The 16,559-nt window shown below is 46.9% G+C and overlaps 1 protein-coding gene and 1 non-coding gene across 2 annotated transcripts in view; both read left to right on the forward strand.

Moving 5' to 3' along the window:
- Nucleotides 1-670: 670 nt before the first annotated feature.
- Nucleotides 671-834, forward strand: LOC115872115. Its single transcript, XR_004047658.1, has one exon. It is a non-coding gene; the product is annotated as a U1 spliceosomal RNA (small nuclear RNA).
- Nucleotides 835-2,400: 1,566 nt separating this feature from the next.
- Nucleotides 2,401-16,559, forward strand: part of TTLL4 (tubulin tyrosine ligase like 4) — a 34,773-nt gene continuing 20,614 nt past the window's right edge. Inside the window, exon 1 of the mRNA XM_045296920.1 lies at nt 2,401-2,466. The gene's annotated coding sequence lies outside the window, so the exon portion shown is untranslated. The remainder of the gene's footprint in view (nt 2,467-16,559) is intronic.

Raw genomic sequence — 16,559 nt, forward strand, 5'->3', positions numbered from 1 at the left:
TGAGTTGGAGGACTTTGTGGACTGGTGTTGGGTTAATGGGTTAATGTTGGACTTGTGGGCTTGGGCAGCATTGGGTTGGGATGTTTTCATGATGCACACTTTCTTTATATAAAACTCTCTTATACATGAGTTGCTGTGGATTTGTTTCTCTAAAGTACCTAGACTAATACACAAAGTCTGACATCATGGTGTTGGCAGGGCTCATACTCTTCAGACCGTAGAGGAAAATCCATTATTTGCGTCTTCCAAGTGTTCTTGGCTTACTGTCTCATCACTCAAATCTTGGTTGGCCTCTGTAGTTCCACTGCTTCTTCCTCCTCTCTCTCTTCTCCTCTATCAAATCTCCCTCTGTAAGAGTCACTCTGTTAAGGACATTCATCATTGGATTTAAGGCCCACCCAGATAAACCAGGGGAAATGCCTCCTCTCACAATTCTGAACTTAGTGATCTCATTTGTCATTACCATAAACTATATAACTATATGATAATAGTTATAGGTTCCTGAGACTAAGACACGGACCTATCTGTTTGGAGGGCCATCATTCAAACCACTACAATACCTAAGAAAATTCACAATGCTTTTTTAAAATGGTCATCTATGGTTTGAAAGTCCCTAGTCTGTATTCCGATTTCTCCACTGTCTCAAAAATGTCTTAAAAATTTTTTTTACACACTTACCTGGCAGGGGAGATACTATGATCACGAAGGTGGTTTTCCCAGGGCGAGGCTTATTTATGGCACTCCGAATGTGCTGACCCCTGTGATTTCCCAAAATGCGGGAAACTCGACTGCATAATTTGTGGTAGTGGGGGGCTGCGTTCGCGCTCTCCCCTGAGGGAGGGGGGAATTATTTTACAGTGATTTGTTTGAATCAGAATCCAAACAAGGTTCACTCATTACATTTGATCTCTTAAATATCTTAAAAGAGAACCTCTTTTTTTAATGTCCTTAAATTGTTGAGAAATGAGGTCATTTATCTTGTACATTGGCCTATATTCTAGATTTGACTAATTACTCTCTTGTGGTGTCATTTAATTATTCCTCTTTATAGTTTGGGAACTGGAAGTTAGAACCTAAAGCTTGATAGGATTAATATTAGACTTTTTTTGGATTTAAAAATACACCGTACCTCATAAATATTACTATTTAAATTGCATCTCATCAGGAGATGAAAACTATATCTATGCCTCACGTTCGTGATTTAAGATTGACTCGTTCGTGATTTAAGATTGACTCGTTCGTGATTTAAGATTGACTCGTATATACAGGTGAAGGAAGGCACCGGTCCAAGTGTAAATTTCTCCACAATTCTCTAACGGTGGTTTTAGCATCCCATCCACCAATGACTTTTGTCCGAACCAATTACTCATTGATCATTCTCGTTTTTTCTACATGTTTGTTTCATCTTTGATTGCCTCCTTTATTTCTATAGCCAACAGCTTGGAAAAGATCCTTTACCCAACTCTCTTTAGGCTTCTAAATCCATCAGATGTGGGGACATCTGGAACTGAGGTGGCACAGATCTGTCTGTCTGGAGGAAATAATGAGATACTGAATAAATTGAGACTTATTTTAAAAAAAATTTTTAAATCATTTTATTGGGGCTCATACAACTCTTATCACAATCCATACATACATCAATTGTATAAAGCACATTTGTACATTCGTTACCCTCATTATTCTCAAAACATTTGCTCTCCATGTAAGCCCCTGGCATCAGCTCCTCATTTTGCTCCCTCCCTCCCCGCTCCCCCCCCAGTTGGTACTTCTTAAAGTTTACACTTAAACGCCCAGGAAACTGGTTCCATTGTTTGCTTCTTCCAGTTTCTGGTGTTTCCAAGCTATAGCTGGGTCGGGGAGGAGAAGCTGGATTAGAAAGTGATAGAGAGGATTCGGCAGTCTCTGTTTCCTGGGAGCAAACACAAAGGCTTTTTTTTTTTACTGGAAAGTACGAAATAGAAAGAAATTTGTAATAAGATCCGCGGCTTTTTACTGCCTCGGAGCGATTTAAGGTACGTCCAAAGAACGATTCTGCAGGGGTTAAGTGGAGTCACACTGAAGATGACCAGTTCTGGAGTAGCAAAATTTGCTTTTCTAGGACTTAACCAGGGAACTACATTTCCCACAATGCCGCACGCCAGGTCCCCCCCACCCCACCAGCACAGACGCGACTGCGTGTGCGTGAGGCCGCTGACCGCTTGACTCCGCCCACCCCGCCCCTCAGCCCCCAAGATTCTGCGCGCCGGCCTCCCGCCTTCCCTTGGCAGCCGGGCCCGGGCGCTCGGCCGGTCCTCTAGGGGCGCGCGCGCAAGTGCGCGGCTGGCAGCGGCGGCGGCTGCGAGCGTGGCTCGCGCCGTGCTGCGTGGTTGCTAGGGGCGCCGGAGGCCGCCCGCTCGGCGGCTCAGCAGGCCGAGGGAGCGAGCATCGCGCTGCGGGCGCCGAGCTGGGCGAAGCTGAGTTTGCGAGGTGAGTGCTGCTCTGGAGCCGAGGGGGTCCCCTGGCCCGACTCCCGGCCGTCGGCCCGGGGTCCTTTCGCGCCGGACCCCGCTTCTCCAGCCCCGCTTCCTGCCCCCGCCCCTCCATCCCTCCTGAGGTTGGGGCGCCGCGGCCTCCTACCCGGCCGGAGCCCCGCGAACTTAGTCTGCCCGCCGCAGGGCTCCCCGCGCCCCGGGCCCGGGTCCTTCTCCTTCCCGCCGCGCCGCGCCGCGCTTTAAATTATCCCACTTGCTGGGTGACTCCAGGCTCCTTTCGGATTTCTGGGCGGAACCGTAACACGGATCCCCACCTTTTCGCCCCCACCCGCATCCCCTCTTGAGAAATATTTCCCTAAACAACCAGATGCCAATAAGGATCCCAGTTCCCAACCTCCCACCCCCACACCCGAAATGGAACACCCGGTGCCCACCCCTCCACTCTTCCGCTGAATCGTTCGCCAAACAGCTCTGAGTAAACACTGACCACCAGTTAGTGAGCCAGTCACCATGGGAGGCGCTGGGAGGGGTCAGTGGGGATCGAAGGAGGTATATTCTAGGGGCTCCTGGTCCAGGGGAGACTGGAGTCAGTCAACAAACAGCCACTTGCCGCCCCGTGCGTCTCGCGCTGCTCGCTAGAACAAGAAAGGAACTTTCTTTGCCCCGACTTCCTTGGAGAACCATATTACCCCCCTCCCCTGATCTTCACCGGTGCAGGCTGGTTCTGGGAAATGGCTTTAATGCCGCCACTCTTAAGGCATCGTCGCTACGCCAGCACCTGTGGATGCAGCCACATCCAGGCGTTGGGATGGGGGACAAGCCGCTGGAGATCCTTTAGGACTGCTACATCCAGCCCTCTCCCGTTTCTTGTCGTCGGTACTGGTAACAGAAAAGCCAGCTCTTTGGTGCCCAGAAAGTTACCAGTTGCTGTGTCAAGTGGGAATAAGGAGGTGGGAACACATTCCGCATACAGAGTAGCTCTTGAAAGATACAGCAAAGCCTGAGGTGAGAGCTGGCCTCAGCCTGACGGTCCTGAGCTGGGGCTGGAGGGAACTACTTAGGTGGAAAACCAGCTGTGGTGTTTTTGATCAGGAGTTAAAACTGTATTTTCCAAAGCAGCGGCTTTTACAAAGCTAGTATAGCCAAGAGTTCACTTACAGCTGTAAAAGGATCCCCTGACAGCCCTGGTGGTGCAGTGGTTAAGTGCTTGGCTGCTAACCAAAAGGCCATCAGTTGGGACCTGCCAGCTGGAGATGTGGCAGTCTGCTACTGTACAAGCTACTGTAAAGCTTACAGCCTATGGGGCAGCTCTGCTCTGTTCTGTAGGGTCTATGAGTCAGAATGGACTTAATGGGGTTTTTTTTTGTTTTGCTTTCAACTTCCAAATGATTTTTTATGCACCACCACCCCCAAACAAAACAAAACAAAAAACCCCTAACTTTACTAAAAGGAGCCCTGGTGTCATAATGGATTACAAGTTACAACTGCTGACAACAGGTCAGCAGTTCAAATCCACCAGTCGCTGAGAGAGAGAAAGGAGACAGGCTTTGAGTGAGAGGCTTTCTGTTCCCAGAGATTTATAACTTCAGAAACCAGAGGGGCAGTTCTGCTTGATGGCCCTTGTCATCGTTGCTAACGAAAGGGGTCATCCTTACTAAAAAGGTGGGTGGGGGTGTTGCATATCCCTCAGTGTTTTCCCTGTCTTCACTGTGGTGTTTCATTCTGAATGTCAAAACCAGCTAGCTAGATCTAAACAAGGGATAAGCTGGGAATACGAATTTCAAGGAGGTTTCTATTAGTGATTAATTTACCTCCCAAACTTCGATAGCTCCTATCTTTCCATGTGTAACAGATAGCTGTTAGGATGATGCTTGTTCCATGTTGGAATATTCTAGATTCAGAAACACAAAGGTAGTTAAACTGCAACTGTAGTGTTTTGGCTTTTGGGGTTTTTTTTGGGGGGGGGGCCAGCAGATTTTTAAAAAGATATATTGGATAAAGCTTGTATTTTTTTTTTAGGGGAAATTAATTTATTTATTTAGTAGTTAAACAAAAAATTAAACCTATTGCCATCAAGTTGCAGTGACCCTAGATAGTTTCCAAGGCCAGGGGCAAACAGCTTCCTCTTTCTCCCCTAGAGTGGCTGGTGTATTTGAACTGCCGACCTTTCAGGTGGTAGCTCAGTGCTTCACCCACAGCACCACCAGGGTGCCTTTCTTTTAATTAGGTGGGTGTATTCAGTACAATAATTAAAGTTAATTTCATCAACTCAAGACAAGAACTGTGTTTTACTTACAGTTAACCGTAGACATTTCCCTAAAATGTTGACTGTCCTTCTTTTTAGCATAGTGAAGAAGTTGTGTTGAAAAACTTTAGTTGTCAGCTTTAAAATGCGCAAGCAACTTTAAGAATTTAAAAAGCAGTTTTGATGATTCCTTTGGGGGAGCATGAGAGTAAAGTGGTTTGAAGATTATGTTCCAAGAAACCCGCAAAAGGATCGGGCGCAGCAGAGTCACATCAGCTTTGTGTTGGAGAGAGATTGCTGTGGCACACTTGCTGTGCAAGTTTATCAGGAAGGGTTTTAGCCTGGCAGTAGGAGCGAGGGAGAGAAAGGGCAGTCCAGGCCACAGATAAGTCCTTGAAGAGGGTTGCAGAAGGAATGGAGGAGGGTTGAGAGATGGGAAAGGTAATAAGAGCCTCAAAACTAGCTGACAAGGTAGTTATACGGGGAGTGGGCCAAGGAACAGCCTGAAAGGGCTCTGGCTCAGTGACCAGATGCGTGGTGATTGGAGAGAGGCTGTCCGGAGGCAGGGCAAGGTTACAGGGAAAGCTCAGTGGTCATGTTTTGTTGGTCTGGAGCTCACCAGGAGGTGGTTTTGTTGGTCTGGAGCTCACCACTCAGAGGTCTTGGATGGTGGTCTCCACACCAAACAAACTCACCGCCATCGGGTCCATTTCAGCATGTAGTGACCCTCTGTACTAGGTTTCATAGGTTGTAAATGTTTACAGGAGCAGACAGCCTTTAACTTTCTTCCATGGCGCGCGCAGCATTTGGGTTTGAACCTCTGCCCTTTTGGTTAGCTACCCAATGCCTATACCAGTGGCAGCATTACCAGGCCTCCTTGGAGGGTGATAGAAAGTCCCATGTGTAGGGGGTGGTTGAAATCACAGGATGGGGAGGTAGCTCTGGGAGGGTGCGTGGTAATCGTTTGTTGAACACTTACTATGTGCTAGGCAGAGAGGGGAAGACTTGAGTCCAGAGGGAATAGGCAGAAGACAAGGTGGGGAAGAAGGGAACAGAGAAGGCCTAACCCGCAGACAGGACTGAATATGTGCAGGGAGAGTTGTTACTTGCTGACAAACTGGATCTAGATGAAGCCATAACCAAGGTTTGTCCATGCCCCCTGCTAGTCCTTCTAGGGAGTGTCTGAGCACAAGCTCTTTTGGATATTAGCAAAGGGCTGGGCCATTTGGTCTGCCAGAGAAGTACAGAGACCTGGTGTTCTGGAACAAATCCTGGCAGTGCCTTGAAGCACCTTGTCTGTCAGTAAGGAGCCCCAGTGATGTCCTGAATAGGCTGTGTTGCTCTTGACCAGCAATTTCACACTTTTAGTTTCAGGACTTTCTAGACTTTTGGTTTTAGGCATTGACTTGATGGCCCTGGTTTGGATTGGTTATCACAGGTAGCAATTTTTTAAAGTTTAAAAAAAATGCTATTGTTTCAAAAATTAGAAGAGTGACATTATTTTGCAAACCTTTTAAATATCTGGCTTACTAGAAAGCCACTAGATTTTCCTTCTTTTGTTTCCTTTCTGATTTCCTATGTCTCTGAATTCAGTCTCTTGTAATATATTGTTTTGGCTGACTTGTAAAACAAAATATCCAGCCTTATAGAGATTAATTGAAAAAGGAGGGGTAATCCAATAGCCTTCCCCGATCACTGTGGGCTTGGTTTTGTGAAGGCTGGTTTTGTAAAGGTTAATTGCTGGGTGGAAGCAGAAATTGCATCTGTGAACTTGTCACACTTGGTCCCATGAACATCCGGTGGTCTGTCTTACACTCTGAAGGGATCTCTTAGCCAGGCATGGTTCTGTAGCAACATGTGTTAGGCATTTGGAAAATACTGGCTCACAGAGTTATGCACATCTTCCAAATGTTGCCTTATTTCGTTATACAGTATCAAAAATCTTATTCACACGGTCCCCATGACCTCATTGGGAAGATACTGGGAAACTCAAGTTCGGAATGGCAGACAACAGGCTCTTCAGTGTTCTAATTTTCACTTTGAAGGTCAAATTTCATCATGGCCAACCAGAACTGTCGGTTGTTTTCCTTGAAGTGACAGGTTTGCTTTGTTTTATTTCCAAGAAAATGTTTGCCAAATACCGGAGCCTCAATAACCAAGTCAACATGATGTTCCACACAAAAGCTTGCAATTCCAGCCACCCCATGAGTGCTTTACTGGGAGATAACTGTTGTCTTCTGTAAGCAGAAGTGCTTCCTGCGTGCTTTTCGCTGTAATAAACATACAGGACATTAGGAGATGTGCACTCTAGGGTTGAGATTTAATATAATTTTCATTGTGTCATCAGAAATTTAAAAGAAAACAACTTTCTGTGTTGAGTTAGGTGAAGGTGTACAGAGCAGATCATGAGTTTTACGTTCAACACCTCATACACACTATGTTTCAACTCATCCACTGCAGTCTCCCCAGTGCATTCCCCAACGCCCCTGAGTTCTCCCTGCGGTTTCCTTTTTCTTTCCTAACCCTGGAGACTTTGCCCTTGGGTCAATGCTGTACCTCTGACCTTAAAAGGTTGAGCATTCCATCACAGGGCTGGGTTCAGTTCCTGACCGGAAAGGTGACTGAGTTCTAACCTGGATGGGGTAGGGGAGGGGAGGGTTAGGGTTAGGTCCCACCTGTCACTCTCTGACCATTAGGCCTGGTCTCGGGATTCATCCAGGACATTGTTAACTGCAATGGATATTTATTTTTCCCACTGCATGATGAAGTGCTTGGTGGCAAAGAACACAATGACTGCTAGACCAACTCTTGTCTTGAGTCCTGGGCCAGGTGCCAGCAGCTTCACCCCTTGCCCCTCTCCCCCACCATCAGGGCGAATGTTAGCACTGGGCACCGTAATAAAAGGCAAGTGGCCTCTTGGTACTGTTATGAAAATAGTTTTGTTTACTGGGAACCTGAAAGGGCTCCAGGGACCCCAAGGACCCCTGCTGGAAGACGTTTCTTCTTGAAGCTCGTAAAGGTCCAGGGGTCAGGAGAGCTAGCTCACGATGCAGTCATGTTAAGCTTTCCACTAGCTTCACTTTGGGGTAATTTATAGGTAGATTTACCCTCCTTAGCTCTGCTTGCTGTATAACCTGCATTTTTTCCTCAATTTTGCCCACTGGTTTTTACATTACTTAACTGCATCTGATGGGTGTAGATACTTATCTGACTTCACTTATCTCAGCTGTGTCCTGCCCCTCCCCTCCCTTCTCTTTGGGCCCATGACAGTGGCAGCCCTCTCTCAGGTGGGACTTCAGAACTTGATCCCTCCTCTCTGGGATTTGCTTCCTAAGAGAAAATGGGCCTGATTGCTACATTCCTCCCCATTCTGCTGGGGTCTGGGTAAATTGGGTCTGTCATTTATAAAACTATCTGGAGCAATTGAAGACATTTCATCAGGGAGCTTGTGAGTCTGTAGACTCGTGAGCATTTCTGGTGCGCTCAGTGAGTGACTGGGGAAACCCCTGGGTAAGGAGGACAAGGAAGCTGCAGAGGCCTGGCGCCTGTCATGGAGGAGGGCCATTGAATCGGTGGCTGATGGATAATTTCTCTCAGTCAGACTAGAGCCAGCGGTCTTCACACTTTTTAAACGGGTCAGTTCACTCTCCCTCAGACTCGTTGGAGGGCCGAACTATAGTTTAAAAAAAAAAACTATGAACAAATTCCTATGCACACTGCACAAATCTTATTTTGAAGTAAAAAAACAAACAGGGCAAAAACACCTGCGGCCCAATAAATGTCCTTGGCGGGCTGCATGTGGCCCATGGGCCGTAATTTGAGGATGCCTGGACTAGACACGTGGTCCAAGGTGATTGGGGCTAGCCCCTGGGGACTGCGAGATGGTCTGAGACCACAGCAGTCGAGTTTCTAGTGTAGGCTACAAATCACTCGCTCTCACTTAAGGGGGAAGCTCGAGGCAGAATTAATTCCCTTAGACCCGCGGTTCTCCACTTCCTAATGCGCGACCCTTTCATACAGCTCATGTTGTGGTGAGCCTCTAACCATAACATTGTTTTCTTTACTACTCCATAACTGTAATTTTGCTGCTATGAATTGTGCGATCCCTGTGAAAGGGTCCTTTGACCCCCAATTTGAGAACTGCTGCCATAGACCCCCAAGCAGATGGAGGGCATCCTCGGCTAGGCAGTTCTAACTACTGTGTACAGGTGGCAAAGGAGGATGTAAGGTTCCTGAGGCTGCGTGCTTCAGAAGGGGGGATTTCCTGGAGTCCTGGCGGGAGGAAATAGAAGTAAGCCTAACATAAAAGCTTGAGGCTAACTGAGAGGTCCTTTCACCCTCTCTAAGAAATGCAGATTTACTGACTTACATGAGAATTCTCTTGATTGCTGGAAATACAGATTCCTAGCCCCACCCGACTTCCGCGTACATTTAAGGCAATTGAAAATACCCCCCCCAGGGTGAGGAGTATCTTAGTCCTCAAAGTAACACGCTTACTTTTCAACACTTTAAAAACATCTTGGGTCTGTTGCATGTGAAAGTTGGACATTGAATAAAGATGCATTTGAATTGTGGTGCTGAAGCAGAAAGTTGAAAGTACCTAAGACTACTAAAAGGATAAACGGACCTGTCTTGGAGGTTTAGCCTGAGTGCTCCTTAGACGCTCAGGCTTAGAGGCAAGGAGAGACTAGGTCTTAGGTACTTACGCCATGTTGTCAGGAGAGACCAGTCCCTGGAGAAGGACATCAGGTTTGGTAGAGGGGTAGCAAAGGAGAGAAAGGGCACCCAAGGAGATGGATTGGTACCGTGGCTACAACTGTGGGCTCAGGCATAGGAACAATTGTGGGGAGAATGGGCCGCGTTTCACTCGGCTGCACATAGGGTCGCTGCCTGGGTTGGAACTGACCCATAACAGCCACAACCCCCACCTACTTACTGGATGCTCTCTGAAGGTGGGGCTCAGGTTGTTCTGGTGTAGGCTGGGGGTGGACTGCTGTGATAGTTATCAGGGTCTCCTGGGTGGTTTTTCAAAAGGGAGTGAGCTGATAAAGCAATATTTGAACAAAGCTAATCTGCCAGTGGCCTGCAAGATAGGGTTAGGAAGGACAGGCTCTGGGAGTGGAAACAATGAAAGGAGGGCAAGTGCCTGGAAGAAGTTCTCTGAAATGTCAGGGCTGGTCTGGCATTGGGGAGTGAGGGGAAGCCAGGAAGTGACTAAGTTTCCCCGTAGGTGATAGGATTTGTGTATTGGAAGGTGGAGCTGGAAAGACTGGATGGAGGGGTAGCTCTGCTGAGGTCAGGGTGAGGTCACATCCCCGGGAGTGCTGGGACTATCTGTGTTGCTTGAACACACCCATCCCCGGACTTAGCCTGGATAGCCCCTTGAGGCTAAATCGTAGCTCATTCCTGCCCTGGGCCCTAAAAGAGGCAACTGAGGAATGTGCATGATCCTTTCTTGTTCTGATTTGCCCCACCCCCGCACGCACCTTGTCCCCAATCTCCCACTGTAGTCCATACCTGGGTCACAGAATTAGTGACCTGTCTATATTAAGGGATTTTAGAAAGAATGAAAGCTTCATATTGTAGCCCTGCTCTCGCTTGCCCTGCCTTAGCACAGCTTTACCCAAATCTGACATTCCCATCAAATTTCCAGGGGATTTAAAGATAACGCGATCCTCCGTGAATAGCAGCGGTCACGGAAGCCCTCACTGCTCACAGTGACCCCTTGTTTCCCAGCCCTGAAGTCTCAATCTTAGCCTGGTTCTCAGCTTGGTGCTGACAGCAGCTGCTCTCCCTGTGGAGGGCAAGACAAGGACTCGTAGAGTCTAGCTGAGCAGGGAGGTTTTCACAGAGAGTCAGGTTTAAACCACATTCCCCCTAAATGATAGTACCCTTGTGTGGCTGGCCCAGAAAGAGTGCTTCTGGGCCACGTGTTCTGCCCGGCTCTGGCATTTGCCATCACAGACCGTGGCCCTGGAGCCAGAATTAGCCGGTTCCCTTTTCACTCACTCGTTTTCCCTGCCCCACATAGGCAGACACGCATGAGGGGGCTTGTGGACAAATGGAATAAAAGATAAAGGAATTTTCCCACAGACTTTTTGAAGCCCTCTGGTATCCATTTGTTGCTCTTGGGAGCCAGTGAGTCAGTCCTGACTCCTGGCGCCCTTAAGCTCAACGGAAGGAAACTCTGCCTGGCCCTGCACCACCTAGTGCTATGTGGGAGCCCTTTGTTGTAGCCACTGCATTGTCCATCTCATCGTGGGTCTTTCTCTTCCCTGACCCTCTGCCTCACCAAGCATGATGTCCTTCTCCAGGGACTGGTCCCTCCTGATAACCTGTCAAAAGGATGTGAGGAGAAGCCTTGCCATCTTGCTTCCAAGGACCACCGTGACTGTACTTTTGCCAAGAAGTTCATTTCTCTGCCAGCCCGTGTAATTATGTTGTGTGGTGCTGAGTGAGTTCCTACTCTCGACCCCATGGGGGGCTAGAACTGCCTGGTAGGTTTTCCTTGTGGAAGCAGATTGCTAGATCTTGCTTCCTCTGAGCCACTGGGTGATTTTGAGTGCAGCCAAGCACTTAACTGTTGGGCCACCAGGGCCCAATCACTCATGGTTTTTCTGTATGTGTGTACATCTATCGGTGATTTTGAAATGTTTGAAAGTTGCAGATGTAACTCCCCTTTATGTATAGAATACGTTCTAAAACTCCTCAAACGTTTCTTAAAGCAAGGATACAGTCTCTTACATTGCCAGTCTACTTGATCAGAGCCAGGAAATTAACCGTGATATAATACCATGTACATCACATCCTCACTTACAGTGACAACCTCATAATTTGACATTTTTACATTTACAACAGAAATACATTTACTATCCTACTAGTTTATGCATTAATGACATTGACAGACTGAGATAAGGGCTTTAGAGCTAGGAATAGAAGGGACACCACAGGGAAGCCCAAGGGCGACCCTAACCAACCACTGCCCTTCCAGGAAGGTGCACATTCAGATTGGGGTAAAGGCTGAAACGAATGTGGAGGTGTGTGCGAGTGACACTGGCTGTGATGGTGTAAGGTCGGAGCGTGTCTGCTTGGCTGGGCTGTGGTTCACAGTAGTTTGGCAGTTATGCAATAATGTAATTTGACAGTTGTGTATTGATGGCCGTCCTCTAGTTGTGACCATCCTCCATTTTTGAATAATGACCTGATCCTTGGAACCTAACTATAATCCATAAGTGAGGAGAAGGTGGCCTACGCTGTAACACACCCTATAGACCTGCTTCAATATTGTTCCTTGTCCCACTGGTGGCCTTTATCTGATGAGGTCCAGTTAATCAGATTATTACGTTATGGATTATGCTCTGAGTGTCACACCATATTTAATTTGCTTGACTCAAGATACTAATATTTTCTTCTAAAAGATGATCGTTTTAGTTCCTACATTTAGGTCTCTGACCCACTATGAGTTGATTTTTGTGTATGGTGTGAGGTGAGAGTCTAGATATTTTGTTTGCCCATGGGTATTCAGCTGTCCCAGCATCATTTGTTTAAAAGACTGTTTTCGCTTATTGAACTGCCTGGACAAGTTTTGTTGAAAATCAGCTGACCATACATGTAAGGACTTACTTCCAGACGCCATCCTGTTCCACTGATCTCTGTCCATCCTCATGCCAACGCTTGCCTCCTGTAGCTTTGTACTAAGTTTTGAGATGAGGCAGTGTGCAAGCCCTCCAACTTTGTTTTGTTTTCTTCAAATTGTTTTGGGCAATCTAGGTCTGTTGCATTCTCATAAAATTTTGGGATTAGCTTGTCTGTTTCTACAGAAATAAAAATAGTGCCGAGGGCTCAATAGAAAATAAATGTCTAGAAGAGAATGAGGGCAATACATGTACAAACATGCCTAATTCAGTTGCTGTATGGATTGTGATAAGAGTTGTATGAGCCCCCAATAAAATGATCTAAAAAAAATTCTGCTTGAATTTTGGACAGGGATTTTAACCAAGGAGCCAGGAAGAATAAACAGATATGTCTTTGAGGAAGCATGTCATGCTTTTGTGGTCAGCTGATCTTTGACAAAGCTGTCCAGGCAGTTCAAAAGTATTTATAAAGTAATTTTGGAGGAATTGCAATACTGAGTTTTCGTTCATTCCTCTCAGCAGTATTTTATAGTTTTCAATGTACAGAACTTATTCTTATTTTAGTAGGCTTATCCTTAGGTATTTTATTATCTTTGGTGCTATTATGGATGGAATTATTTTTGCTAGGCTATAGACATAAAATTTATTTTTGCATATTGTTCTTTTGTCTTGTGCACCTCTACTAAACTCACTCATCCGAGTAGGTTTTGTGTGGATTCCTTCAGATTTCCTAAGGAGGAGAAGTGCCCTGGAGACTCGTGGAAACTCTTTGCTTCATGAGAGTAATTCAGGCTTTTTATTTTTCCATTTTTTAAGACCAACCCATACAGATGCCTACGAAGTAAACCGGTCAAGTAACCCACTTCCTTGCCCTCCCCCCTCACTCCCCAAGATAGGCACCTTTACAGGGTGGGCGCGTGCTTGCCCAGACTTTGCACAACTGTTTCCAGATGTCTGGAGAGCTGTTTCAGCGACTATTCCCACGAACTCGCTCCTCATCTCTTTGAACCCAGCCACAGACACGGGGTTGTTTTCCTCTAAACTTGAACTCGACAGGCTGTATTCCCCTACTTAAGACCTCTTACCGCCCGAGGATAACGGGTTGGAGCAAGAAACACTTGAAATTAATAGCTTTGTAAACTAGATTACATTATTGAAAATAGTTTTCCTGGTGAGGCCAGTTCATGGTTCCTAAGCAAGTCCCCTCCCTGCAGGCCATTAATTGGAGGGTAAGCCAGCGGATGGGGGAGCCTTTGGATTTAGAGTAATCGGCATAAGTGACTTTGCCTGTCTTTCAGCAATGTCTGTATGTGGGCTTTAAAAAAAATGTGTAGACTGAAAGAAAGAAGTGGAACTTGTGGTGAAACCTTTGTAATTTACATAAACCCCCTTAAGTTTTCTAATTTGGATTTCAGTTGGGTGTTTTTGAGACAAGGTTTCCATTAGTGGCTGTGTGTGGTCTTCAACAGACAGAGTAGCAAGGAAATGTCTCCCTGCTCTTTCCTCACTGGGTCTCATTGGAAGTGATTTCCTAGGAGACAGCAGGGTGTCTCTAGGTTCCTTTGTGTCCACATGGACACAGAGTGTCAGCACAGTGTGCTTAGTGATATGAGAGGGGCTGGGAGAAGGGACTTGTGAGCCCAGAGACTGCTCAGGGAGTAGGCTCGATGACTGCCCGCCCCCACCCCACCCCTGCCCCCTTGCAGGAAGAGCTGCCCTGAGGCTGTGTTGTCTGGAGTTTGGATGCCAGTCTGTCATAGGCCACCTGTCTGGACTTTGACTTTGTTGCTGACCCCTTTTCTCAGTGTGTGACATTCTGAAAGGGTTTTCTCTCTTCTTTCACTTCTTAGATTTTGAATCTCCTGCTGCAGTTGGCATAGTGAGTTTTGTGTTGGGTTGCTAACAGAAAGGCCAGCAGTTTGAAACCCGCAGGTTCGTCACAGGAGAAAGGAGGCTTTATTCCCACAAGCAGTTATAGTCTCGGAAACCCACAAGGGCCATTCTGTTCTGCCCTGTAAGGTTGCTGTGAGTTGGCATTGATTCAGTGGCAGTGAGTTGAGTCGAGTGGAAAGCCTTTCTGAGTTTGTCACTCACCATCCTGTGGATGATGGGGTTATTTCCCTGATCGTTGGGTAGCAATGGTCTTGGGAGTAGAGAGCAGTTTGTCTAAGTAGATACTTTATAGCGAGTAGCTTCAAGAACAGGAAGGAAGCAGTTGCCCTCAAGTTACATTGCACGCTTAGGCTTCAATTTGACTTCACTGATCTTGGTGCAAAAGTATTATCTGGTTGGACAAAGAACAGATGATTGCTTACAGCAACCTTACAGAAATACCTGACCCAATCAGAACCCCCATAATGGGGAAGCAGAGACCTAACTAGAACCTCATGCAGCCTGGTCCCTGGCCCCCTGGCACCTGCCACAGGTCACTGTCTGCTTTGTTATTCTTTGCTTGGTGGTTACCAACGCAGCCATCTGAGCCAACCCCTGAGTTTCTCTGAGTAGCTCTGGAGCTGTCTCCCAGAAGGAGAGTGACAGACACATTTTACCTCCTTGGCCTTCGTGCCCATATGTGTCTCTAGGAAGATGGCTGACCCTTCTCCAAGTTGCCACGCTGCATACTTGTTGTGGGGAATGTGAGAGGAAATGAGGGCAGTGGCCACTGCAGAGACACCCAAGACATGGCACCTTCTTAGAGAGCAAAGACTCCACCTTCCACAGCATCTCTTATTGGCAGCAGACCACCCACAGATTCCAAAAGAGTGGCCTTTAGCCTTAGCCTCTTCCTAGTTTGGATTAAAAGCCCAGTAGCTTACATTCAGTGTTCTTGGCGCTGCATACACACATAGGGGAATGCAGATCGACAGACACAGAATAATATGTGCAGAAGAGAGGGATTTCTTAGCCCCACCCTGAGGCATTGGGCAATGGGCCCTCTTGATTGGAAGGGGGAGTGGGATTGGCTGTGGGGTTGGTGAGAAGGCCATGGGGGTGCTCTTTTACTTTCATGGTAACTCAGCGTTTTCCTCTTTGGACTTCAGCTGAGGAACTTGGCAGCAGTCGTGGGGTGGTTTTTCTTCTACACTTGAACCCTATAGGCTATTGGTTAGTGTTTTGTATGCAAAGAGGCTCAGTATAGACAATGCAAGCGTGCTTTCCCACATGGCTTTTGTCTTTAGCCCAAAGGTTAAGAGTAATTAAGGAGCCAAGGACAAACTGAGTTTCATTCCTGTTTCTGAGGTAAGTGGAGCCAAGTCGTTAGGTGCTGGAAAGGTGTGGTCATCTCATTCTAAATAAGCCAGCCATTGGCACTCCGGTGGAGCCCAGCTCCGCGCTACCACCCGGGTGGGGCCCATGTGTCAGCGCCATCTCCAAGGCAGCTATTTTTGTTTTGGGTTTTTTTTTTTTGTAAAGTCAGACAAAACTTGGTTTTTAATCTAGGCACTTACTACTGACTGAGCAATTATAGAAAAATTATTTCCCCTTTCCGTGTCTCGGCTTAATCATCAGTATGTTAAAAGTAAGGTTTTTAAGATTGTTAAATGAAATACCATAGGTAAAACTGTCAGCTCCCAGCCAATGAGTTAGTTCCTAATTAAAAGCTAAACACACAGACTCACTGCCACTGATTCAGTTCTGACCCACAGAGATCCAGTCGGGCAGAGTGGACTGTGCTGTGGGTTTCTGAGACTCAGTCTCTCCGGGAGCAGACAGCCTCATCTTGCTCCTGTGGAGCGGCTGGGGGGTTCCAACTGCTGGCTCTGTGGTTAGCCATTCAACATGTCACCTCCTGTGCCACCAGGGCTCCTGGTCATTGCAATATGAACGATGGTCGTGGCGTGCACGGGGGTGAGGTATCTTGTTCAAACTGAGAATAAGCGATGTCTGCATGGAAAGGGAGACACCTAAAGATTTGAAGGAGCCACAAGGTGGGGAGTTTTCAGAGGAACCTGTATAATGTCTCATTTCTTCAGTCCCTGCTTTTCCCCAGGAAGTTGGTTTCTGTTGTGTTGCATCAGTGGGGCAGGATGTGGATTCCTAAAAGTGCATTGAGTGTATTGGGACCAGGAAGCTGTTGAGAAAACACACACACACACACACACACACACACACACACACACACTGGCACAAAACAACAAATGCTGGAGAGGTTATGGAAGGATTGGGATTCATATATACTGCTGGTGGACTTATAAATACATACAGACA

The sequence above is a fragment of the Echinops telfairi genome, unplaced genomic scaffold (genome assembly GCF_000313985.2).
Source record: "Echinops telfairi isolate 266 unplaced genomic scaffold, ASM31398v2 ScPeMD7_3;HRSCAF=10, whole genome shotgun sequence".
NCBI lineage: Eukaryota > Metazoa > Chordata > Mammalia > Afrosoricida > Tenrecidae > Echinops > Echinops telfairi.